This window comes from Hetaerina americana, unplaced genomic scaffold (genome assembly GCF_022747635.1).
Source record: "Hetaerina americana unplaced genomic scaffold, ioHetAmer1.1.p SCAF_1, whole genome shotgun sequence".
Taxonomy (NCBI): domain Eukaryota; kingdom Metazoa; phylum Arthropoda; class Insecta; order Odonata; family Calopterygidae; genus Hetaerina; species Hetaerina americana.
This window is the reverse complement of record NW_027286069.1, coordinates 64536379-64564286: the sequence shown is the minus strand read 5'-3', so window position 1 is coordinate 64564286 and position 27908 is coordinate 64536379. Positions and strand designations below refer to the sequence as shown.

At 42.6% G+C, this 27908-nt stretch overlaps 1 protein-coding gene across 6 annotated transcripts in view; it reads right to left on the bottom strand.

Moving 5' to 3' along the window:
* Positions 1–27908, bottom strand: part of Mef2 (myocyte enhancer factor 2) — a 237464-nt gene that overhangs the window by 59701 nt on the left and 149855 nt on the right. For 4 of the 6 annotated variants that reach the window (XM_071590720.1, XM_071590713.1, XM_071590764.1 and 1 more), the window contains one exon: positions 23228–23270. The gene's annotated coding sequence lies outside the window, so the exon portion shown is untranslated. Of the gene's footprint in view, positions 1–171; positions 183–19696; positions 20033–23227; positions 23271–27908 lie in introns of those variants that run through there. The other 2 variants (XM_071590735.1, XM_071590748.1) reach the window with 2 other exon arrangements.

Genomic DNA, 27908 nt, shown 5'->3' with positions numbered 1-27908 from the left:
GACATGCCCTATGAGGATTCGGAAGTACCCCTAATTCGAGAAACGCCTATTTTATACTAAATCACTCCAGCATGATCACAAGAATCACTGTATTTCCTGAAGGTATATCAGTATCTAACTTTTAACGTAACAAAACACAAGGTATGGCAACGTAAATGATTTAGTACATACCATTGTTTCAGATAATACGCCGAGATAAATACTCCAAATCTTATCGGAAGCATTTTCGGAGCGCGAGCTCATTGGCCTCGAGGATGGCACTCACCGCAAGCCGGTCTCTTTTTCGCTCAACAGGGGACACGGCGTGAAATTTCCCGAAAGAAAAGCACTAGCAAGGAGGTGAAAAAACGGTATATAAGTGCCACCAAATATCTTAAATTCTCCGAAGGAGAGAGAGGGAAGGAAAAAGACGACAAGGAGAAACCATGGAGGTGAGTGAACGACTATGAAGGGAGATGCCTCGTCCTAAATGATGGGGGAAACGCAGGGAAAGAAATCTTCGAGGGGGGATGGATAGATGGATGCTGCCGCCAACCCTTATGGGGGAAGAAGACAGGGATGGGATGGGGATGGTGGATGTGTTGGTGTCTGTGCACTACAGGAGAGGAGGGGGTCGTGGTCCACGGGGTCGGGAGGGGGTCGAGGGATGGGGAACTGGGCCGGATTTCCGCCCTGCCGCCGCCGAACCATCCCCCATCCACCCTCACTCCCTCCTACCGGCCAAGGACCGGGAGGGGGTTGGAGTATGGTGCGGGAATGGTAAGGCGTGGGTAGTGGTGAGCGGATGGGGGAGAGAGGAGGCGGAGGGCACTGCCTGCCTCCAGCTGGTCCCCCCGGGGCCAAAGGACCTCCTCTCCTCACACCACGCCTCCCCGTCACACTCATCTCCCCCCCACACACGAAATCCACCCCGCTCGGAAAGACTCCGGAAAACCTTAACGGGTGAGTGAAGAAGACTGTAGGGAGGTGGGCGAGGGGTCTGCGCCGGGGAAGGGAGATCGCGTGCTCACGCAGCGGGGAGAGACATGGTGTTTGGAGGAGGGGGGTGGACGAGGCCGAACGGGAGAAAGGGTTTCTGAGCAGAATCCACCCGAGAGCGACCGACCCCCGACCACCACCCACGTAAAGACATTCGGGAGGCTCGCAGGGCTGCTAAGTAGCCCAGCACGAGACAAAGACTAGAGGAAAAAATCTCCCTTAATGAGTGGGATTACGCGCTTATGTCCCTGTCTCCACCCTCACCAGCGCTCCCGGGGCATGGAAGCTCTGGGGCCGCGTGAATCTTCCACACCTCTCCCGTTAAACGGAAGCCGTAATGAGAAAGGGATTGGGGACGGATGGGCTTGGACGGATGGGCTTGGACGGGAGCCACGGGGATGGAGGCGACGCTTGGGAGAATGGACCACCGGAAATTTTTTTGGGAGACGGAAGATTGGTGAGTGAAAAAAGAAATTCACACGCGGGATAAAAGGTGCGAGGGGCGCGGTGAGACAAGAGGAGAAGGTAGCGGAGTCTGGAACAGTGGCAACTTCTGCCAAACTTGAGAGCCGACGATGATCTCCGCCATGCATTACTCCTACAAGATTAAGACAGAGGGAGGCCGTGGGGCGAGGCAGTGGGTTTCTTAGGGACAGGCCGGCAGAGAAGGGGACTCTGGTGGCGGTGGAGTGAGCCGGGTGGAATGACGCAAAGGGAGAGTGGCAGACGCGTAGGAAGAGAGGACCTTGCGCGTTTTAACCCCTTCCTCCTCATACCCCACTCTCGGCGCCCATCACGCCTCCCCCCCTTCCACGACTAGCATGTATTCCCTTACCGCTCCATCTGAGGAACGGCCAGGCCTACTAAAATGCCGCCGCAACTCCCGGCGCCCACAAGGCCTCACCGAACCTCGGCCCGCCGCCTCCTCCCTCTCTTTCAGTCCGTGCACGCGGCTTGGGGGAGGAGAGGAATCAAAGGCGTCGGGAGCCGAGGTAATGAAACGAAGGCCGCCGGGGTGTGGAAACGGGTAAATGGACCCGACAGGGCGGACGAATCTTCAATTCACAGCTCTGCAGGTGACACGTTCCAGGAAAAACCGGGAGAAAATGTAAGAGACGGCAAAAGCGTATCCGTACGAATAGGTAATGCACATACTTGTACACACATCATGATAAAATATTTACGCGAAATATTACATTTCACAAGATGAACCACGGCCTGAGAAGGATAATGGGCAAAAGTTCCGTTTTAATCTATTCTTACCAAGGATGCAACACTTATTTACAACCAAATAGAGCCGGTGAAGTTAATTGAAATTTGTCAAAAAAATGGAAAAAGCGGGGTGTCTAACCAAAAATTTCACACTAGAGACAGGAGTATGAAAATCGCAAGCTCCATCTCTGCCTTCTCAATTATTAACGTTAATTCTAAAACAGATGTCGCGTTTCCGACGCATATTTGCATCGACGTCATCGACCTATCAGTTTAAGATCACGCTGAAATTGAGGAAAAAAAGAGACATTTTCTGCCATCTTGGAGAGTAGGGAAAATATGAGCTTTGCGAGGTGGGATCCCCGCCTGAAATTCAGCCCAAGATCCAAAGATGCTGAAGACATTCACTCAATATGTTTCCTTCTTGATGAGCTCTTCTGGGGAATGGGGAGCCTACCATATTACTCTAGTGCTGAGGGACGGTCCGAGGATTGAGAGGAAGCTGAGACAACGAAGACCGGGCTCGGACATAAATCGAGAGGGGGGCGGCTCATCTTGGAGAGAGAGGGGGAAGGGGAGGGAAGAATTGATTGCTCACTTAAAGGCATCATCAAGAACGCGAGACCATCCATTCGGGGTGGCCGAATTGGAAATGATGAGAGAAGAAACGCTTGTGCAAACATTTGCGTGCATTATGCTTTCAGCTTGTCAAAATATGCAGCGGGTATTGGGGTGTCGGGGCGACGGGGGTCCCGTCGGATGGTGCTGTGTAGAGGATGTTGATGTAGACAAAGAAAAAAATACTTGGAGTGACGCATCACGGACAAATAAGGTGACACAAAGAGAGGTGAAGACTTTGAGTACAGATCAAGAGGAGAATAGATTACTAGGATGGGAAATGGGGGAGCATAGGCAACTCAGCGAGGATAAAAAGATATGTACGTGCGGGCAAGGTGGAGAAAGAATGCGAGTAAATAATTTAAACTTCTCCGGGGGTCGCCAATTTGGGAACACCAGCCCCAGCACAAAAACCTCATCGAAACCCGGGCAACTTGAAATTCTTCGCTGCGAATATGAGTTTCCTCTTTCGTCCAGTAATTTGTTACATCACGGTGTGTTGATTTATTTTATTTGGACAAACTTATAGTTCTTTTGGAAGACGCGACATTCACAACGAGAGAAAATTAAGAGAAAAGGCTACTAAAATTGTCCACAAATACTTATTTTTAATAGCAATTATTAAAATTTTAACGTAATAAGTATGATAAACATTGACAATCGGGATTAACTTCAATTTTTCGAGAAGGTATATATTTAACACAAAGAACCATGCGTAGGTCCTGATTTTCCTTATCTAATCATCTACTTCCTTCTTTGGACATACTATCATTTTGTTAATTAATCATTCCCCTCTCAAACCAAATCGAAATATTTATGAAAACATTCTACCAATAGCTTCAATGTAATACGGTCAGGAATAAAAACCAGAAACGTGAGCAACAAGCATACCTGATTGGAATATGACAATGGGAAAAACGCGCCGAAGGTGGTCCGGTGGCTGCAAATGGGTGGATGGTGTGAGAAATCAGGAACCATAAGAGTTTGAAGAGGAAAAGGGCAAATAAGGAAAGAAAATAATAAATATGGAAAGAAAGAAGTCGACCATCAGATGCTTCTTCAGAAAAAAGGAAGGTATTATAAAATACAGAAATTAAAAATAATAATATATAAAACCTTAGTGAATTTCTTTTAAAAATAAATTTCCAGAAATACTCTCCAATAGGTCAACGCATCTCGATATATGCAAATTAAATACGAACATAAGGAGCATATGCTACTACTTCAAGTAAAGAAAACCTTCAGAGGAAGGCCAGAGAAGGAAAAACTGGATTAGATACGAGGGTCATCCGGAAAGTAGTACCCGTTCGTGAAATAAAGACACAAAAGTAAATATTAACAAACATAAAAAATTTTATTTGAAAGAGGATACTTTAAACTACTTCTCAACATAATCTCCAAGCAAATTAAGGCATTTGTCATAACGTGTGACAAGTTTCTGTATTCCTGCTGCATAGTCCTTCGCCGCCAGCTCATTGAGATACGCGAGGGACCCATCTTGCACAAATTTTTGCATAATGCAGATGGTGTTTAACAATTTCATGAACAATTGTTCGAGAAACATTGGGAAAATGCTCACAGATGTCATCAATTGTGACGCGCCGATCGTTCCTCACGAATTCGTCAACTGAGCTCACCAGTTGGTCTGTAATGACAGACGGTCTCCCCGAACGCTCATCGTCGTGTGTGTTCCCCCTCCCCATGTTGAAGTTGCGACACCACCGCCGAACAGACGACTCGTCCATTACATTGTCTCCATACACCTCCTTTAATTGGCGATGAATATCACATGGGCGAACGTTTCTTGCATTGAGGAATTTAATCACTGCCCTCACTTCACAACTGGCGGCGTTCTCAATTTTTTTAAACATTGTAAACAATCACAGAAACAACACAGGCAATGCTAGCGTCACGCAACTTGGCTCAGAGAAGGCAGACAAGCCACTGAAGCTATCTGACCTCGTCCAGCGGCTACTCGCGTCGTCAGCACTTCATGCGGCACGAACGGGTACTACTTTCCGGATGACCCTCGTATTTATATCTTCCTAGTTCTAGCGCTAAACGTAAACTGATGCATCGATGATTTCACATATTCAAAAGCACTGGGTATTCCACACTAGGTCCACGCGGTATCACTATCAGTAGAAAGTTAAACTTCTTAAAAAAAACTAGCAATAGATTAAAAACTTAGCGCACCGAAGATAAATCTGGAGACCTTAAATTACAGAATACCGAAAATAGAAACACATCCACCGAAAAATATTTTAATTATGCTCTCTAACTAACAACATCTCCACTTGACCAAAGTTAATTATAAACATCCGCTAATCTCGTAAAAAATATAGCTATAACAGAATCTTAAACAAAAAAAGGTGACGGCAAATATTCGACTTCTTTCCTAATAAAATTTATCGGCGTTCAACCTTCACTAGTCATTAAATCGTGCTCTTTACTCTGGAAAGAAAAATATTTCATTATTTAAAGGAGCTTTTTACGCTTTCCCTTGCTACACCAGTCATACAGAGAACGGCAACGATTCACAAATGACGAGAACCATGAATTCAACGAGTGTAACTAAGGGAGCGGAAAACCTTTGATGCCAAGCACACTGATTGATCAATACGAGTTCTGACGAAGGAAATCACCCTTTTCTCCGTGAGCACATCGAATTGTAGACTTACCCGATTATAAGGGAAAAAGAGGGGGAGAGAGAGAGAGCTAGCTCGATAGCGATTGCCCAATAACTAACCGCCCCCATGCCAAGTTTATTTTAAAAAAAGATCAAAGGTCGTTAACAGGGATGGGTGAACAATTTTTCAAGAGAAGGGCCTCGGTTCTCCCCCACCACACCACATTAATAATCTGGTGGTTAATGGAGGAAGGCGGGGAGGAGAGATTGATAGTGAGCTGACGGCAGAAGCGAGCGGGGGCGCCGAGAAAGGCGACCGCCGCGAAGATGACGATCATTCCCCGGCATTACCCTTAGACAGCGACGGCCGAGACGAAATGAAGATCCGGGGAATTTTCTTCAGAATTCAGCGGGAGCGAAATTACTGAATGAATGAGGGTACGAGACGACGTTCTGTTCCTCCCAACTCAACACTCTAGTGAGCACGAGAGTAGACGACGCGAGAACCACGGACCCAGGAAAATCTACATCTCGTGCGTCATACCCTTCGAGTCGCCACAGTGGCGTGTGGCAGGGGTAGCCTTGAGGCCACGGGATCGAATCCTGTTTCGTCGGTAATCAAATGAGGTGACCTCAGATCAGGTGACTGTTGAGGATTTATTAACGATGCTAAACGAGTCAAAATATTCTGTCTGTAAATCTTTCATTTTGCCTTAACTTACACAGATAAGAATGTGCGCATTCATGGATGTTATTCGGTATAAAACTAAAATTTTCTTCAGAATGCCTTAGAAATTATGAAATGCATCATTAGGAAAAACCCCAGGAATATTTACGAAACACTTTTCCGCACATAGCTGCTGTTAGAAGCTTTTAAGTATTTTGCCATATTGATATTCTCATGACAGGACGCGTAAGAAAAGGCATTAATTAGAGATTGAACATTTGATAGTTTCCTATATGACCAAATATTATTTTTTACTTTAGAAAACCAATCGGTATATAGAATATAATGTATAATGAAAGGCGTTGGCCACGAGCGGTCGAACTAACAAGACCGAAACAATTGAATGCCTAATTTTGACACACGCGTAACAACACACGGAGGGGACGAGCATTTTTATTAAAATATGCACATTACTTGTCGTCCTCACATCTAGTAATTCCCAACAACACTTTTTATAGCTGCCTAAAATTACTATGAGACAGGCAATTTTGTTCCCTTAAAATATAATTTCCATAATTGCAATCTTAGTATCACCACTGAATTATGCACCCAGTACACAGGTCTTCAGTAAACAGTTTTCAACCTTATAAATGTTAGTGAAAATCGTTACTTTACATTGTTTTGGTTGATCCCGGTTGAGTATCATGCATGATATACCAACGATTGAAATGTCTTTCACGGCAAGAAAACAGGGAAAATCAAAAAGTATATTTACATAGAAACTTCCCAAATGGCTTTGTCAAAAGTTCAGGTATTATAATACCAAGTTTACACATCTGCTACCGGTAAATGCGATAAAGTGACGGACGTAAATTTCAAATAGAAATATAATGCCATCATATTGGATAACATTACAAGATCAATAGAGAGTGCCATTGCTGACAGTTGTCTTCGAGAAAAACGATTTTATCCTTACTAACTCATTTCAAAAGGCTATTTTCAATCTTACGTTTCCTGCTCAAGTTCGGGGTTTGCTTAATTCCCGCAAAGAAAATAAAACGACTGCAACGACGAAACAAACTTTAACTGTTACTAAAATATTATTAGTAAACTTCACTTCCATTCAAAGAAAATATCCTTTACGGGGGTTTGTCCCTTTCAGCCGACTGTCCTAATCATTCTAGTTCGTTATGACACATATCAATTAAAGTAACTAGCACTATTCCCAAGATAAGACGAAGGCAACATTACACGATGATTGGCACTTTGTCTAGTAGACAGGATTCTTCTTTGAAACGTGCGTCGAACCATTCCGGAGAACTTTACGACTTAACGGTAGATTAACACGAAACCATTTGGCATGACTTGGTAAATGAAAATCAATTCAATTTCTACTCTAAAACAAATCTTTCTAACGGTTACACGAACAAAGCCCAACCAAGATAAAACCGAATCCCAACCCAATAAAAAGATAAGCCCGACAACGATAACAATCGGGGAGAAATACAACGTAATACGGTCAATCTCCTAGCGACCGACGTTTAACTTCCTAATCCTCTTAGTGAAATTAATGCAAATCTTATAAATTAAGCGAGGAAATTGAGACAATTTTAAATTCACGACTTGCACATGGCTAAGGTAAAAAAAAAAACACTCCAGGGACTTGAGAAAAAAATGGCAGCCATGAGCCAAACACTGTAAACACAAAAGTAAATATGTATTTTTGAAACACAACCCTCCTCCACCCTCTCAAGGTCGTTCCTAAAAAAGTTTGCATTCATGTATAAATATCCATAGGCACATGGGGAGGAAGGCGGGGGAGGAGGGGTGCGTGACGGTCCGAATTAAGACTTCCGTGCACATCCAGTCCCAACGATTGTTGGGCGCCTGTCAGTGTGTGGGTGTGTGTGCTAGAGCGTTCGAAATCTCCACCGTTCGCCTGTGGAAATCCGTGCCGTGAGGTCAGAGGGGAAAATTGATCGATAAAATGCCCTATTCCCCCATCCAACTTCGCCACCCCTCCCCCCCGCACTCCCTCCGTTCCCTCGCTCTCACCTCGCAACCACCCCAACCATCAGCCACCCACCCACCTCCGCCCTTCAAACCCCTCACCCGCCCTGCAACTCCCCGACATCACTTTCCCCTCCCCCCGCCTTCTCCTTCGTATACCCCTTTCCAACCCTCCTGCTCCCTTGGGAGTTATCTCACCTCCATCTTATTTGCGTGGTACCCGTGACCCTCGTAATACGATTCGGGTGAAATATCACCAACGCCATCAGAGAACTTGCTGCCCTTATACCGGAGCGCGGAGTCCGCCAGATACTACCGCGCTAACCATTTTTCATTCCTACCTCGACTCCCTCCCCCCACTCCTCCCCGCTTTCCCTTCATTCCCTCCCTCACTTAGCATAAAACGCTATGCAAAATGGATTCTCACAAGGTCGCCGGTCACTAAAACTCGGGTCATTTTTAACCGCAAATTAAAAAAGTCCCCTGCAACTATCTTGGTCTCCTCGGTGCAGCATCGACTCAAACTGCCCTTACATTATATAACAACCTAAACCTCTCGACTACCGAATCCACTACGGGAGGAAAACCTGAAGAGATGTGAAATATTTCAAAATAAAATTTCTGTTAGAAATAAGTTTACTCACCCATGGATACAATTTTCCTTAAATTTTCTCATTGGACCATGAGATTTTTTCTTCATATGCCAAATTCTAATTTTCGGCCGATAGGTCATTTATTGATATTTCCTTCGATTTAAATAGTCAAGGCATCGATAATTTTCGGCCAGTAGTAATAATACGAGGTGAATAATAAATACTTCATTTATTAAATGAATATTAATTAATAACTGTGATTATATGTTGAATACTTCAAATGTTTACACTTGGAAGCGGGAATGTTAACAGCAGACGTTTTGTGCATGAGGCAAGACGTTTTAATCGATAGCGAAGAAGAAAAATTAAAACAAGAGCTATTTAAATTTTCTACTTTTAATACCAATGAAATTATCTCTCCATTAACACCCGAGCAAAAATTGTGAAAATATAACACACTTTCTCGGATATTTCAGAATATTTGGCTATCAAAATTTTGGCCACCATAGCGTTTATTTAAAATTATTCTCTTTCAAACCCATGGAAATTCTTAATATTCTAAACAAAAACTAAACGGCCATACCAAACTACGGCAACAGAAAAAAAGAAAACATAAAAAGGAAGACTCGCGAAGAACTAAACGATATATCGATATCACACCAATTTAAGTCTCGCTGAACAGGTCAAAGAACTTTTAAACACACAAGGAACCCTTTCGACTTAAACGAAAAAGGACATAAAATACATACATGAATAAAGATTAAAAATACACAAGTCACGGCCAACTCGCACAAAAATAATTTACAACTAACATCCCTCCTTCACTCCACGCGGTTGTCCTCCAAAACCCACGAATTTAACGCGGAAAATCCAATAAACGAATCCCATTAATCCGGTAACAGAAGCAAGGGATGGAAGCAATTAAGGCTCTCTCTTCGACGACCCTGGACAAAAAAACAGCAAAAACCTCAATCCGCAATCACACGATCTTCGAAAGAAGAAAAAATTCTGGGCAATAAACGGTTTTCCCGCGGGGTGGAAAAAAATCGGTCGTGGGGAAAAAATAACACGAAAAGTGTGCGTTTAAGGGGACAATGTGCAGGGCGAAGGGAGTTGCCGTGAGGGTAGGAAAGGCTCTTGCGGGCACACGGAGGGTCACAGGGGGAACGGGAGTGGTTTGGAAGAGGAGCCTGGGAGGGGGTGGCGGAGGAGGGTTGAGGAAAATCCGGGGGATTTGACATCGTGCGAGGCACACAGCCGGCGGATATTGGCGGTGAAAGCCATCGGCGACACGGGTTCTGAAAGATTTGAGTCACAAAGCGTCGGAAAGGGATACATGGCGAATGAAAGACAGGGAGAGGGAGAGATGGAACAGAGGAGAGACCCAGGGAAAACGTGGAGGAAAGGGTCGGACGATGAGGATTTTGGCCGGCGAGGGAGGATGGGCGGCACTTGAGGGCGAGAGGATAGGGAAGGGGGAAAGAGTGGGAATGATGGGGAAGGGCGAGAGATAAGGAGATTCCTCGATGGCTGTGCCGATGGAGCAGGAGGCGGCGTAGGGCACCGGAGGATGAAGAGGAGAGGAGATAGAAAGGGAATGGAGCAAGAGGGCACGGGGGGGGAGTTGAGACGCTGGGTTTGGGGAGGGGGTTAGGAGAATGGGGGAAGGGAAGGAGTGAAGTGGAGGCCTGTGCGCGTGGATCACGGAGGTCGGGTGTGGGAGAGGGGCGCGTGAGAGCAGGAAGAACCCCGTGGAAAGTGGGGAGGGAGGGGAATCGAGTCAAGTGCCGGGAGGGAGACGGCGGAGAGAGGGAAATGCGATGGCCGGATGGGGGAGGATGGGCCAGAGGGGGTGAGCGAGAGAGCCGGGGGATGTTGGCTGCGGGAGAGGACGACGCATGGGGAAGGACTTGGAGGGAGGGACGGAGGGGGTTCGGGGATGGGAGGGGACCAGGAGCAACAGGCAGATTGGTGCGCCTCGAGGAGGGAAGAGAGAGGGAGGGAGGGAGGGAGAGAGAGAGAGGGAGGAATGGAATGGGGACTGTGCCGCCGAAACTAAGGACCATACATGAGAAAGGGGGAAAGTAGGCTGAGTGCGTGAGCGTCAGGGAGACAAGGTAAAAACTGGTGTTTGGTGGAGTGCGCGGGATAAAGAGGAGACAAGGGTGGTCCGAGGGTCGGTACAAAGAGAGAGAGAGAGGGGGGGAAAAGGGAGGGAGGAGATATGCAAGGGAACGCGGCGCAGAATGGATAGTGAAAAGAAAGGGATTAAAAAATCATGTTTGTTTTCCCGTGCCCGGAGGCCTCCCCAGGCCGTGGGCATTAAATAAACAAGGCGCAAACCACAACAAGGAGAGGGGAGGATGGCGGACCAAAAGCTCCTTTTCAGCTACTGCGACGGCGGCTGTGAGAGGGGTGGAGTAGGAGGTAGAGGAGGAGGGATGGAGTGGGCGCCCGGCGGAGGGGCTGGCGTTCTCCGGGCTGGGGAACCTGGTTGAGATTTTTTGGAAAGAGGTTGAATAAACTTCGATTACACTCTCGCGTTCCTTGACCGCCCACTTTCCCGTCCTGGCGATGACTTGGCGTGCTCCTCAATCCGGGACAACGTAAAAAGGAGGTCGATGGTACGTCAATCGCAGTGGGTGCGCTTAAATCCTCTTTCATTTTTAACCGTTGAATGCCTCTATCCACAAACGTAAACACAATGAAGTAACGCTCAACAGCGGTGGCACAATTCAATTTCAGGAGCATCCCTTCAGACAAAGAATTTTTAAGATACCCCGCCTACAGGTTTGAAGATCATATCGATACAAAAATACATTCCTAAACATGAACTCAGTGAATTTAAATTTTTACATTAGAAAACCTACGAAAAATATATTGCGGAACCGGATTGATTGAAAACCTTCGTCTTTCCTTCTATCGCTTCCGTCGTAAACTCCTTTCCTGGAATACATTTAGGTAATGAAGAAGGCAGCCACAAAGCTTAGCTTCGAACGAATGTTAAAGCAAATTTTTATCAAAGGAACAGCAGTTTTAACAGTTTTATAAAGAACATCACAGAGACCTTTATAACGAAAAATAGAATACTATGATATTAAAAATCCTTTAGAGTTCATTTTGTTACAGATTACACAGAAGGTACTCGTGATCACTATTCATCTCAATTGAAACCGTTCACGAACTAAGAGTTTAAATGAGGAACAAATTACTAATCAAACTTTTTTTTCAAAATTTTAGTAATAATCATGCGTTAATGATAATTTCGCCACCATATATAATGCGGATTTTCACGCAATTACGTTAAGTGATAGGCGAGCTCTACCCTCACCGATCAAACTAATCTTCGGAACGATTACTGTGACTTTGTGCACTGTAATTCTCGTCACTAAATAAAAAAATTATTAAAAATATCACGCTTAGTCAGACTCGGTGGAAATAATAAGAAAACTGCGATGAAATTAAAGATTCAAATTACAAAGTTACAGCAGATGTTAATGACCTTTAGACTAAATGCAGTTTATCAACAGTTCGTGAGATTCATATCACACTGAAGGCACAAAAATGACTACATGAATTCATTCCAGCGCGAAAATAAAATTGCAAAAAATCCTTCTGACAGTAGTTTCGAGCATGAATGTAAAACTTGGTTATAAGTAAAAATGATTACCTGTTAGGAAACCTATTGAAACACTACATCGATACACCTCTACGATACAGACGGGAATACCGAATTACCATCACCTGCTGTTTTCATGAAATGAGAATAGACTATATAAACGTAATGAAGCGCGCGACAATAAAAATTTTGGATCATAAGAACTTCCTTCTTTTTATCTTAATTCATAATCATCGTTTTCACAGTATGTGATGTCATGCTAAAAACCACGAGCTCACCTCTCTTAAGGAAAGTCTTTTAATTTATTACAGGACTATGCGTATTAACAATAACATGGCAAGCAAAAATACCACCATATAATTCTTTAATGACTAAAACACGCTAAATATTTTAACCGTGTTCCGCGACCATTCTCCCAACACTGAGAGCATCAAGCGGTTTCCTCGGCTACGGGAAGGGTTGGCAGCGCCGTGAGCCATAACAGAAGGCACGCACCCTAGTGATGGGGGAGGGGGAGGGAGACGGGCAACCTCGCTACTAATGGCGCCGTGCCAGAGAGCCCGGCAGAGATGCGAGGCGGCGCAGATTCCACGCCCACGGCGCGGAAAGCGAGGCACAGAGCGGTGGAAGACGAGCCACTGCCACATTCCCCCCCCCCCACACACACGCCTCCCACCCCCGAAACCGTCGTCCCCTCGCCGTCCAGACCCTTTCCTCTCTCTCGTCGCCACAGTCGCCCCTTGCGCCCGAATGCGGCCTCGGGGGATACGAAGGAGAGACCTACATACGGACTACCCACCGCCCCTCGTCCCCGCAACATCTGACCCCCTTTGTCTGAGGCTTCGCATACTTCCGCGCAGGGGATCTACTCCTTAAAAAAAAATACCTTCTCATGATCGGTTCGGAAGGGGATAAAACCGGGATTGGTGGTGGGGAGGAAATGAGTGGATTTCGCCGTTCAGGAATTCGCCTTACCCCATCGTCTTCCGTTCTCTCGGCAATTAGTGCTGCCGAGGATTCCGTCAAGGGGGAGAAAACACACCCTACGCGGAATACTCGTCCATTATATGATTTAAAAAACCGAAGATGAAGTTTACTTATCATGAAAAAAAAATTCTAGCACATCGGAGCGAATCTGGCTATTATTTATAAAAATGGAACTGGTTTTTAATTAAGTGAATCAAGTCGTCTCACTTCCACAACCTTGTAGACTGGGAAAATATTCCCGTATTATGCGAGTTTGAGCGCATTAAGTGACAAGATAACAAAGACTGAGATCTTCACTCCCACAGCCAAACTGAAATACTTTTTAACTAAAGTACGACTAGTAATAACTACTGGCCAATCGTGGAAAATCAAGTGTTCTAAATGACAGAAAATAGTACCACCTATGAAAAGTTTTATTCACGGTGAATCGCGTCACCAGCAGCAAAAATTACGTGTCCGGATTTATCGCATAATTGTTCGAACGTCTGCCTCTATCGGCTCTTCGTAATACCAACGGAATAATCAGCTAAAACCTAACGGTGAAGCTAATATACGTACAACTTTTGTTCGAAAACGCGTTTGAGAGCTACTAGCCACACACTATATTAACCTGACTTTTAGATTAAGGATAATGAATATTTTTTTTGATGACATTTTTATTTTACCAATAAAAATAAAATAAAAATTTTATCAAATGGAAAAGTGCTAAGATCAGTTATTCATTATGTTCGACTTCCACCACATCACGCCTGAGGCTACTCAATTTGCTAGATTGAGGATATTTTATTCCTAAGGGATCAATGCACCTGCTTGCCGAGAGGAAACTAACACCGCCGATAGTCATGAACACAATTACCACCAACGGGGTTAATTATCATTGAGTCCCGAGCAGATACAGTAAGATATTTCATAAAAAAATAACCACTAAGAAAAAGAGACGAGAACAAAAGTCAAGGTTGAGCGAATGAATTGGTTATGTCTATCCAGGAAAAGGGTCGATGTTCGTACAAGTTGATGCGGACGAAGTTGTTTCTGACTTGCGTACTGTACATTATCAACTCTGCCACACATCCTTTTGCAAATTGCTTGACATTGACACCAAATCAACCCATAGACACACTAGAAATGAACCCAGAAATAAGAAGCACTAATGGAAGAGTTCCATGGAGCAGAACGCGTGGGTGAGCGAGGTACATAAGAACGGAACTGTGGAGAGGCCTTAGCAGAGCACTACGGTTTCCAGAGTTTCGACATGTTTCGTAATCAAGGGTATAAATTTCGTCTAGCAAGGTTAGCGTAATTTTTCCCGCTAATTACTTTACCCACACATATTTTCCTTGAGCTTCACGATATTCAATTAGATATCCTAGCATTACGCTGATTGAACTGAAGGACGAGAGGGTGAAATTTCAAGTACAAGTCTGGCCATCATACCATGCATGATAATGACTTAGGGAGCATGTAACGTCTCAAAAGAATGAACTATCCAAATATATAGCCTAAAAGAATAAAACAGCGCTAATCAATCACGTTCGCATTAACACTATCGAGCGCGATCATAACTAATTTTGAACACAGGATACAACACACGAAAAAATCTTAGAGGAAGGCCTAGTTTTGCTGAATGACGGTCCCATTCCGATACACCTTCTTTATTTTCGACACTACTAATATGATATTTAATCTACTCGTTAAAATATCGTACAGTTCAATAACATGAAATTTTCAATATTTTGGGTAAGTATCAGAAGTACAGGTTGAATATCAATTTTATCACATGGTATAGCTGCCCAAGGCTTGAAGCGGGAATTCTTCTAATTGAATGCGTTAAACTAAGCCTAAAATGACTTTAACTGAAAAGTTACACAAAGAAAGTAGGTTGAGACTTTATTTTTTATAATGCCCTATACTTTATACTCTTCAAACCGATATTAGGTCGATGAACATTTTGACAATACGGATTGATTTCCTGAAATTTCTTGATGAAAAGTTTCTCAAACAATTTTTCGCAATTTGAATTTAAAAAATGCATTAAAACAATAAAGAATCGACTGTAATTCAATTATTAAAAAAACTTATAACGAAAACTAATCATTTTATTTAATGTCAAAAATTGACTGGATCTATTGGTTAAAATATCCCTGCAGCATCTTTATCGGTGTAGTTATCAATGAAAGAGGTGTTATGGGATTATTTGTAGTATTTTTGAGGAATGGGCACAGCCGGACGACTTGGTTGGATTAATATTTATTAAATGAATACAACCCAATTAATAAAACATACAGCAATGTGTGGGGGCTATTAGCTCTTTAGTTTCAGTCTGCAAAGCAGTAGCAAAGGAGTAGTGGTACTCTGGATATTCATCTTAAAAATTAAGAAAAAGAGAGCAAAGGATAACTGTCACGGGAATATCAGTTCGATTTAAAAAAGATAGAAGTACGCATGTTGCCATAACAGTAGAAACCACTAAAAGAAAGGTACATGGATTATGACCAAGATCAAGGTATTTAATTTGTGGATTTTGAGAGGGGTTTTGTCGTAGTAAATTGAGCACAATTAATTGCCATACACTAATGCAAAAGATAGGTTTAGACTGGAAGGATAGGCGAATAACGAAAAACCTATATATTATAAAAATCAAAGGGCAATAGTACGAGAAACAGAGATATTCATGATGGCCTGGAATAATAAGCAGGGGTGAAAGACTTCGGTCTTCGGTAACTCGGTTCGGTGAAAGACTATTTAATCTATAAACTGAGGAAATGTGAAGGGTCACATTGAGGGGATTATCCTGAGCGGGAATCTGATAAAGTCAGTTCATTTTCAGAATATCAGACTACAGCTTATCAGTGAGCCAAGGGATTTTAGCCATTAATGAGTACATAACAGGATCACTGGATGGAGATAAATCGAAAGAAATCTAAACGAGACCATCAGGAAGTTGGTGATAATAAACATTTTAGCAAGGAATGCATATTTTACATCAGGAATGACAAGATACGGGCACATATTTAGACCTATTATAAAAAACATTACAATATTTGCTTCACAAAAATGACTATTCATCAAGAAGGGAATCAAAAAACCAGGATCTTCACTGAAGACAAAACATTAAGGCTAAATATTGACATTCAAGCGACACTTTCAAGGTTCCGGAACCCGGATTTTTAGAAAAGAAGATTAAAGAAGTTTGAAGGGGTCTGAGATTTTGGTTTGCCGCAGGATGCTGAAAATTGACTGTTAAGAGATGAATTCAAACGGATAAAACTTGGATATGGCAGGGAAAGACAGCAAGCTGACATGGCACTGAGGAAGAAAGACCAAAAGGATGGAGAGGATGATATGAGAGATAATGGTGCTGAAGTCAGCGATGGAAATGAAAACGTCAAGTAACTGGCTAAAAGGGAGGAAAAGATTAGCCATTTTGCAAAGCGTGAAGAGGGTCGGAAAACATGGGGAACGGCGGAAGAAAGCTGTATTCGATTAATTTCCATTGTATATTTGTGCAAAAGTGCTGCTGAAGTGAAAAAATATGTCTAATAATATTTAAGAGCCGTCGAATCCGAACAGAGGTAGGCTTAACCTATTATAATAACTACACATGTACGTCATTGAAGACCATTCATGTATGCATAATACATTCGGGTTAATTATATTGGTTTCACGGGAATTTTTAATTTACGCTTATCATGTATATAGTCCAGTTATTTGCATGAAATTCCAATCTCGTTCGCAGTCATTTCTTACTTCTTATTAAAATGGAATATGATCATCGATGGTGATCAGGACGTAAGTACTTAGTGTCATGAACTTCTTGGAATAAGAATTACATTTTTATAAATGCTTTCATACATTGAATAATTAATGACACCATGTTTAATTTAGTTAATTACCTATATTGCAGGTCTCAACGCAATCAACACACGCTAAAGACATAACGAGTTCTAACATTTCCTACTCTAAATTCACGGATGCAGTACGTACGTATCATCTATGGGACTTCAAACTCGGGGTGAACTCCATATTTATCATACCAGAGAAAGGCACATTTCACTCGATGAAAAAAATAAACAGAAGAAAAATAGCAACATTCCAGACACATGCACAATTTAAAAAACAATTTCATTATTCACCAGAACCTAAAATTCACAACATAAAATATTTACGAAAATATTGAATGACCAAAATCTGAAAGTATATCCTTCAGTCGAATGCCATTTTCTACCCGTTAAGCATAGGAAACGCCACCCAAAAACTTTTACGAATACTTCATTTCAAGATATGAATCTAGGGTCATGCTAAAATCAACTCTATTCCAGAGAGTCAAGGCCTTAAATAACCCAGGAGGAAATTCACCCGTGCTACACATGCTAAAGTAATGTTACTCACATTTTCACGAGAACACTTGCACAGATACACAGCTAGCCAAAATATCTCTCTTTCATGAAAATTCCATCTGGCATCCCAAGTATTTATTATAGTACATTTGTTCTTGCACATATTTGTTATAAACAGCCCTTACTCATCCTGGGTCTAAAGCAGTCACACCATTTACAATTCAAATTCATATTTCCATGACGTTCAACATTCGCGGAAATGGGGACATACGCTCGTAGGGGAGTTTTAAGTTGCGGTTTGGCTGGAAATACTGACGTCTATTAAAACGTAACTTCATAGCAAAATCTACAAGAATAATTGGCCGTTAAACCTTCAAAGAAATTAAATGAACCTAACTAAAACCCTAAATTTGATCAGTCTAATCTAATGTTAATTTACACGGGAATAGAACAAATACGAACTTCATTTAAATAATACAAGTGCTGTTTGAACTTAAGAAGCGACAACTGCTACTTGCCGACGTTTTATCAGTCCGCTAGGAAAACATTCTACAGGTTGTATTTGTCTTACCGGCATCGATCATCGTTACAGAATGACTTTTGATATAGAGGGCTGAAATTAAATGAATTTTTTATTGCCTAAGATATATATCAATTCAGACAATTTCAAAAGATATTTTTCATTTTGCTGCTTTACCCTGCTTCTATTATCAAGGAACATTTCAAGCCCTTCAAAAGCAAAAAACACAACGAATGTAGTCAAAAAGATTTACCTCAAACATTTATATCAATTTAATTGACAGAAAAAAGTAACTCGGATGAAAGGAGAAAGAGGGGTTTCGAAAGAGGCTTAATGTTGAAATAGGATGGACTGTAATCGTTTTGGACCTATTCCTTTCATTGACATGATAATACTCGTAGATTGGAAAATCTGAAAAGCCCATTCTGAGAATCAATCGGACAATGAAAGAAAACAGAAATCTCCCACACAAAAGTTTGAATTAAATGGATCTTTGAACAATTTCCATTATGCGAGAGTTTCTGCGCCATTAGTAAGCAATCCAATTAAAAAATGTTTAATTTATAAAATAGCTTTCAGAGAATTCAATGCCAACCATTTCAAATAAACGTTTCCTTTGTTTACTCTGCTAACAAATAATGGCCATTGCTTACTCCCCCCATAAAAAGAAAAAAAAACATGACACTGAAAACCAAAACCGGCAAGACTCGTTTTCATTTGCTAGAAAATATTACAAACTAAGCATATACACATATATATAGAGAAAATAGAACATTACTCAAAATGGCGACAAAGGAACGCGAGTATTCTATACAGAGAAGCTCCTTGGAATTAAAAGAACATTAAAGAAGTGTTGTATCCGTATTTTATGATTAGCAGGACTATAATTTTTTCCCGTCAAGCGCTGAGAGATTTTACGATTGTACAAGGTGGGTAGGGAGGGAGGATAACGTAAAAGAGGATAGAAAAATAATGGATAGAAACACTGCACAAGGGGCGTTATTACAATGGCGATCTCTAGCGGCGGAAAAGGTAAATGAGAAAGGATTGGGGAGGGACTGGTGAATGTGAAGGGGAAGGGGGAAAATTAACGAAAGGAAAAAAGAGGGGGGAGCAGAGGAAGAATTTTATAGGGGTGGAAGAGACCGCGACATCAATGAACAGAATAAAAAACCAAGAGCCCAAATTCACAGCTCTCTGTAAACATTTCCCTAGGTTTCCCGAAAATGAATGTTTACATCAGGGACAAGAGAATCTCAACCAAAATCCAAATCCATAATAAAGAGCATGAAAGTTAGTGTTCATTGTCCGCGTTTAAAAAAAACATGATTTACTCAGTACAGCTTAAAAGACACTGCAGGGAAACACAAACAGCACACAATAGGGACTGCCAAGTTTTACACTTACCAATTACTTTCCGCACCGCATTCGAACAAATAATAAAAACCCACACGTAGCACTAGTTAAGCACCGAAATTCGTGAACTGAAAGCGTGAAAACAAATACCGGCAGCACACACTACTCACATGCGTTGGTCGAAGTCAATGGTCGAGCAGCACGGGACGTGAGTCGAAGTGCACATGGTTGCTCACTTTCAGAATGAAATTAAGCCTGAGAAACGTAACTAAGTGAGTGGGAAAAAGTGATTCACGATGAGCAAAAGCCGGAGTGAAGATATGAGCCGCGCGATCAGCGCTTATAGCCGGGAGAGTAGAAAGAACGCTTCTCCGATATTCGACAAAGAAACTGACGGGAGCGGTGGACAAAAAAATACGAGGCAGATTTTCCTGGCAGCCAGTCTTCGGGGCAAAATGGGCCAAAATAAAATGCAACCCAACTTCTTCGCTAATCTGTTGTCAGAAAATACCAAGTGCCCCCCCTAGGCCTACTTGAATGAACGCTTTTAGAGAAGCACATGGAATGAAATCACCATAAATTAAAACCCCCGGAAAAAAATAAAGGACGAAGGCGGACGACGCTCGCTGTAGTCTCCGGTGGACGGACACTCGCGCTAAGGTTAACGCGCACACAACACACACCACAAACAGGCACACAGAATCTCCAGCACGGTAACCAAAGTGCAATCCAAAAAGAGAAAGTGAGGTAAAAGTAATATATATGCGATAGGACACAAGAGAGAGAGGTGGAGAAGTAGGAGGAGAAGGGGCCGGAGCGAAGCCGAGCTACCAACTAAAATCAGAGCAGGCCGGCATGCATTACACCCAAAGTTCCCAAAAATAATTGTCAGTTTGAAAATAAATCTATGCTATCCTGGGAAACGCTCTTACCTCGAGGAGGCAACGTCCAACTCCGTCGTGGACCGCTCAGCTCGGCGCGCCTCGGCGGAGCTCCAGGCTCCCCCCTCTCCCTCTTCCCTTCACCCCCCCCCGACGCTCTCTCTTTCCCCTCCCTCATCCAACGAAACCCCCCCGGACCTCCCCCCCACCGACATCGCCACTTCCGAACGATAGCGCCCCCTTCCTCCTCTCCGCCAACACAACCCCCCGTCCCCTCCCGCGCGCCTCATTCCTTTCCCACCCCACCCCGCAGGCGACGCCGGCCGAGAACTCCCGAGAGTGCGGGAGGCCGAGAGAGCGACGCTTCCTTTCTCCGACTCCTGCTCACCTGGTCCCTTCCACTTCCGTCTCTCTTTCTCGCCTGCATCGCGTCCCTCCTTACGAGAGGGAGAGAGGAGACCTTCAACTGTGGCTCCTCTCTTCCTTTCCGAACGACCCGCCTCTCCCTCCCGCGGCACCCGTGAGGACGGACAAAAACCTCGCCGCTTCGCTACACTACACACACACACACACACTCAACACATCCCCGAGCCGCCGCCTCCCACCCAGCGACGCCAGACCGCCCTCCTGCCAAGCTAAACTCGCCGGGAGGAATGTGTAAGCAATCGGCGGAACAATTAAGAAGTGAAATTGATTCCATAAGCAAGGGAAGCCTTACGGCTAATAAATTTTAAAAAACCACATCATTCACGAGCGTGTTTTCCAATTGACCATAAAAACAGCTTTATGATAATCCTGTCAGCTCTCCTCTGATTTATTTTGTTCAAATTATACCGCGACATTCCAATGACAATAATTTTAATTTCCGAATTAAATTACGGCATTGAGGAAAGATTAAAGCTAGTTGTTTAGCTTAATAATTAAGGACTTATGAATCTAAATAGTGCCAAGTAAACTCCAACTTAAAGAAGCATTAAATGAACGCATGGGTCCAAATGGTTTCGAAGTAATTCCTACTTCTTCAACGAGGGTGTGAGTGACCCTAGAACAGCTACTGCCAAACAAACGATGCAAAAACAGCAACCCCCATTTAATTACATGACGATTTTATGCTGTTGGCTGACTGAAGTGGAGAAATCACTTCGATTCACTCTAAGATTTAATTATACAGCCAACAGCGAGAAAGATGGGTAGAGATCACCCTGGGAATTAAGGGCAGCAGAGACGCAACATTGAGCTATTAAAATCGCACTCAAAATTCCTCTCAATTGTGGACGAAGGGCACATATTTCACAAGGAATCATCGTTTTTTTCCGAGCTGTAAATTTCACGGTCTCCGCTGATGGAGATTCTTTGGACACCGAAAAGCGTCGTCGGGACCCGATCCTACAGAATAATCAAAAGGCTGGGGCACCATATCGCTCACTCAGATGCTGAAGGTGAACCCGGGGCCCACGCGGAAGGCATTATGCCTGCCAATGAGCGCATCTTCTTCAGCCAGGGGGGGCACTCTGGCATCGCGGTAATTAAGACCCTAGGCCGTGAAGGCGGCCGCTGACCGACTGGAAGGAGGGAGAGCGAGATTCATGAGTGCTGACAGACACACTTGACGACAAAAAATACGAGAAGGAAAAAGCCGTCGAATCTCTTTCTCTCTAGTTATATTTTATTCACGGGAAGTAGGAAGGGGTGGAGAGTGGTGGCATCAACGAGGAAAGCGCAGGCGGGGGCTGCGAGAGGAGCAAAGAAGGAGAAAGGATCGCACGGGTGGCGGGTATCTATTCCCCACCCCGAGGCCGAACCTTATTAACCCTTCCCCTCCTTCCCTTCCCGAACCCTGCGCCACAGCCTCCCCAACCCATTCACCTCTACCTCCCACCTTCCACGCAGGGCACCCTCCCCCGAAAACTCTCCCATCACCCCCCAAAAACCCCTCTTACCTGGCCCGCCCACTTCCCTCTTCTGAGGGAACCCTAGAGGCGAGGAGAGAAGTCGGGAGAAGGCGGCGCGGAGGCAGCAGAGAGGTGGGGGCTCCGGATCGGGAGGATTCCGAGATGAGAAAGAGAGGGAGGGCGCGCTCCGGCGGAAACGGGACTATATAATAACTGCCTGCTACCTACACACCAATTTATTTACCCACCCCCACACTACACCATCTCACCAAACTCCCTTTCCCCATGCGTACACACGAATATACAACCCTCAGCCCACACTCACCCTCCTCCCTCTTTCCCAATCACTCTGGGCAAGACCCTTTAGCCTGGGGAAATTGCGTCACAAAATTCCCACATCCCCCCTTCCAGCGAAATGAGGGTGGGTGGAGATCGCGCGTGGAGTGAGGAGGGGGCGGAGAGTGAGAAGGAGAGAAAAGAGGAAGAAAAACGCTGCCGCTTCCCTGAGCCCCCCTTCCCCGACCTACAGCCCTTTCTCTCTCCTCGGGGAAGGGTGGGGGCCAAGGGAACCAGGAGGAAATCTGGGATGATAGGAGGCAACAACGGAGAGAAGGGGCAATGGAAAAAAAAGTTCGCGCACCGGATTTCGGAGCCGGCAGGGTCGCGGTAGGGCTCGGACGACTCGGCTTAGGGAATGGAGAAATAAATGTAACACCGAGCATGGAAGGCGATGAAGGCCAACGAGAGCAAACACCGATCTTTAGAGGAGGGTGTTTTCAGTGTCGCATGACAACGTGACAATTGCCTCAGGGAAACCACTGCAAACGAACCATTACAACGGCGGGCGAAGGCAGATTCGCTTTTCGATTCTTTGATTTCGCAACGTGCTCGATAGTGACAAAAGAATGGAATTACGTGCCAAACTCACCTTCATCGGCTATGTATCCAAAACAGCTTCGCCGACCAAGCCCCTGCAATAATACAGAAATAACGTTACACACGATGGTGAATTTTTTTACTTTAGATTCAATTTCTTAAGCCGAATTTGAAGAGCATTGGAATTAAAATGGATTTTCAATGGAAGCTAGAAAACACTGTAATCCGAGAGTCAATTTTTCACAACTAAAACTCACAAAATACCTGAGAATTAAGGGCATTTTCACAATTCAGTGTGAGATCTCTTTTTATTGCATGGCATAACACATCACAAATATTTAATTAAAAATGGAATTGGACAAAATAAATACATAGAATAATATTCAAACAAAAATACAAACAATAAATGCAACCCATTGTACATTTATTGCCGATTATTTATTAAATAATTTAATCAGTATAATTTTTTATCATGACTTTTCATGATATGACTATAAAAAATTCAAAACCAAAGAATTAAAGCACAAGAACTATTCAGTCATCAAGTCGACTCACAAAACGTAATAATATATGTAACGCATAGAAGAGGTAGGGTTGACGACACATTTTCGCAATTATGGAATGATCATCGGAAAGAATTGAAGTCAGATAACGAATAAAATGGAAATTTGATTCAGGAATTTAAAGCAGTTTAAAAAGTCAAATGAATGACAGGTTGAGGAGGATTAAATCTTTATCAAGGAGTTAAAATCATTGACCATTTATTTAGAAGAAATAACCGACGACAGTAAATTCATAGCTACAAAGAGATAGAGCATTTTAACGACTTTAAAAAAATGTACATCATATAAGAAAGAAGGCACAATTGCTGTGAGAACATTTTGAAAGAAAATCACATTAAATATGTAGCAGGACGGGCGGCAGAGGCAAACAGAGAAGCAAATAACATGAAAACAAACCATGGCGATGACATATAGATTAGGCATATAAGACGGCGCGATAGTAAACCAGCATCCACTTAAGGAGGTGGAGATTAACCTTTACTTGCAGTTAATAGTGCTAATATTTTACTGTTCAATATAATTTAAGTCAAACTAATTTCGCCAAACAAATACATAACATCGGAACTAAATTAATACTTGGAGCATCAAATGACGTGCTAAAACCTAGGCAGGTTATAACACGGGTCAAATAAGTCCACTTAAGCACATGAAAGTTATTGAACGAACCATTAAACGTTTCTCCGACTAACCAAGTTAAGAATACTCCTCTTAAAACCTTCTCGGAATAACTGGGTTGGCAATTCTAAGAAATCGACTAATTAACTTCCCTAATACAAACAGGAATGCAACTATGCTGCATTTCGAACTAAACGTCTTACCAAATGAATAAAAAAATAACAATACACATGTATTATATTTCTCCATTTTTGCAAACGTACAATGCATTTCAACGATCAAAGCGTCATCTTCAGGTACGACATTTGGAGATGACGTTCCATAAGTGCAATACTTTTCGTACATAGAGACGCATTGCACGCTTTCGATAAATAGAATAGAGGAAATTTATTTTAGTTTCGTATGAACGTCCATTATTGGATCCTATCAATTTTAACATGAAACCTTACAGATGTCTTGTATTTAGGCCATCTTTTCTCTTCTATTTCATTATTCCTGAACATAAAATAACGATAAACATTTTAAGAAGTATTCTCAAAATGATACATTATTTCATTCAACTATTTTAAAACTAATGAGAATGGAAGAATTAACGGAATCGATATTTTTTCCTAAATATAAATCCACTCAACAACACAAAGAAATTAATGCCAGCCTAGGAACATGCTAGAATTACATGCTGATACACGCTCAAGAGAATTTAATTAGATAACAAATTACTCATTAGTTATAATTACTTCTACATTATATGCTGATTTTTAATCCAGTCACGTTTTAACGATATGCTCATAAAAACATTATTTAGAGTGATAAAGCGGAAGGAATTTAAGTTTTGCTAAAATTTTGCGGGGGTGAAATTTCAGAATGTAGCTCTATGCTTTGCAATCTAAATTAATATGCAATTTACATTAGCATTACCTCGAAATGTTGATATGTATGTATGTAAGTCGGTTCTTAATAACAAATAACGACTTGATTCACACCAAACACCTGAACTGCTTCACATGTTCGGGTCAAGGAAGAATTCAATTTCTAAGAGATGTTTTCACCAGTTGCAGCAGTAAACTTATTATTGGATGATGGCAATCTGACAACCACAGCCGGCGGAAAAGGAAAAAATACCTCACAGAGGAAGAATAGCCCTTCTTTCGATTGGAAGGTGGATTGAAGACAGAAGGGGAATTTGAAGAGATTCTATTTCACTTCCTCTGATCACATTACCAGAGCGAATAAGGGATTATTTATGCTATTTAAAAAAGCGAAGAGGCTGACCTCTACAAGGCTCCGCGCTCATATGGAGGCATATCCTCCAGAATAATGAGAAAAACACTTCGATAAAAATTACTCAAAAGATAGGATTTCTATTTACACTAATACATAGAAATCAAACCATTAATATCATAAAAATTCGAGCCAGTTTACATTTTTCTCTTTCGAAAAAATAGACATTCTGTAATCATATTTTCAAATTTACGACGCTCAGGAGCGATCGTAAAAACTGGTCAATCGTTCGACAGAAAATAATGGAAATCCTGAGCACTTGAGAAACGTGACACATCTCTCGAGGCAAGAAAGTTTAAGCCCTTGTGACACGCCGAGGCTACGGGATCAAAATAGTATCAATTAAGAATGGTATATGTAATTATTTGGGCCTATTTTTCACAGCACTTTCAACAGCACCCAAGCGAGTAATTGTATTTGCGTAACGTTCACAGGGTATCGGACGGAGTGAAACTGACAGCCGCTGACATCACTGCAAGGGTGGTGGGCGTAATGCACAGACTAGGAACCAAAAATAGACAGCACAAAACAAAAATACAGCGGTTATTTCTTCCTCAATTTTGAGAAATAGGCTTTAACATTTCGGAGAAAAACAGCGACTGCTCGGGATAAATGATAGATACTATTGAATAAGAAAACAATTACACACTATTAAACAATGAAACAATTATTCGTACTCATGAATATTAATCTCGATGCTCCCAAAGGAATTCAAATATTATGCATGAATAATGAAGCACTCTCCTTCTCTCGAGTATTATAATGAAGCACTGTAAGTACTTAAATGACATTAAAAATATCAGAAGATCATGGTAGATATCTCTCTATAACAGAGGAATTAATAATAATAATTAAGTAGGCGTTACCATGCGAAAAAATGTCAAAATCAGGAGAATCAGCTCATTTGAAGCTGGGCATTGAAGTGATTTGTTCCATTATCTACAAGCGCTCCCTTCACAGAATACACTGCGTCGATAAAAACTAATTACCATTGAATAAATGTGTTATGATTCGATGAGTAACCGTAGAGTCTAAGAAGTAATTCGATTTACTCATCGAAAATGCAAGTACTGATATTCAAAGACTTACGCGTTGTGTGAAACCTTGTTATGATAACACCCTGTACGCACAAAAACCAATGGAGGCCCATTTAAAAGCCAAGACCATCTGAAATGACATTAATCTTTTCTGTATTTAGTCTTGAAATTTGTCACAAAATTACTAGCTAATGACAAAACTTCTTCAACGCCAACATTTTCGAAATAAGTACATTAGGCCATTTCCATTATCACCGATATTTATATTAGGCTAACATTTCCGAAGAGCTATTTTCATCAAAATACTTATAATCTCGGAATTGAATTACTACCTCACGCCTCAGTTTATAGTTTTGCAAAAAACCATCAATCCACGAGTGAGAGAAGGCAGGAAGGCTACGTCGACATGAAAACTAAATTTCAAATTAAGCCCACCTTTCCAATCAAATGCTATAAAATGTGAGTTTATTCTTTATTTTAAGGCGGGAGCGTGGCTTTGAATTACGCCCAGCGCTTAAGACCTGCGAATTGGTAAATAAACCGAAGCCCAAAAGAGGCCCGGTGAGCGTGACCGGCAGCTTCGGAAAGTGAGGGAGTAACAGAAAAACAAGAGATGCGCAAGACTCAAAGGCAGTTCAGGAAATATCCATTGAAAATTAACAACGTGAGGGTACGTAAATATCTGGCCCATCTCCCTCGCACTTACATACAGGTCCAATTCATCGTAATAAAACTGCAATAGCCTTTAGTATTTGAATGAGCATTCGCGCTTTTTTTACATTTGATTGATTTCTCAACAAACTGTACACGAGATAAAACAGCACGTAGACCCAAGTGATATTTTTCTTCATTTGTTTAGTCAATTTAACCATCTGAGTCAGTCCTAAACTTTCCAGCATAGCCCACCTCCTCATCGACTCCAGGACAAAGGAAACATTAACAGAGGAAGATGGGGTCTAATTCATTTGCACCCTATTTCGATCATCTACCCAAGAGGCAAAAGAGTTGAGACAAAAATCTCGCCCACTGCTTACAGGATAAGACTCCTTCCCCAGTCTCCACCGTAGACGAAAAATGGTCACCTAAACTGAGCGACGCACTTTCCCTCAAATCTAAAGACGCTTCCCCGAATTTCCGCGATATTGTGAGCGAGAAGAGGGATGACGCATTCGTTTGAAGTCGAATGTGCTACCCCCGCCATCCTCATTCCAACCCATCCCCCCATTCGTACGGGACG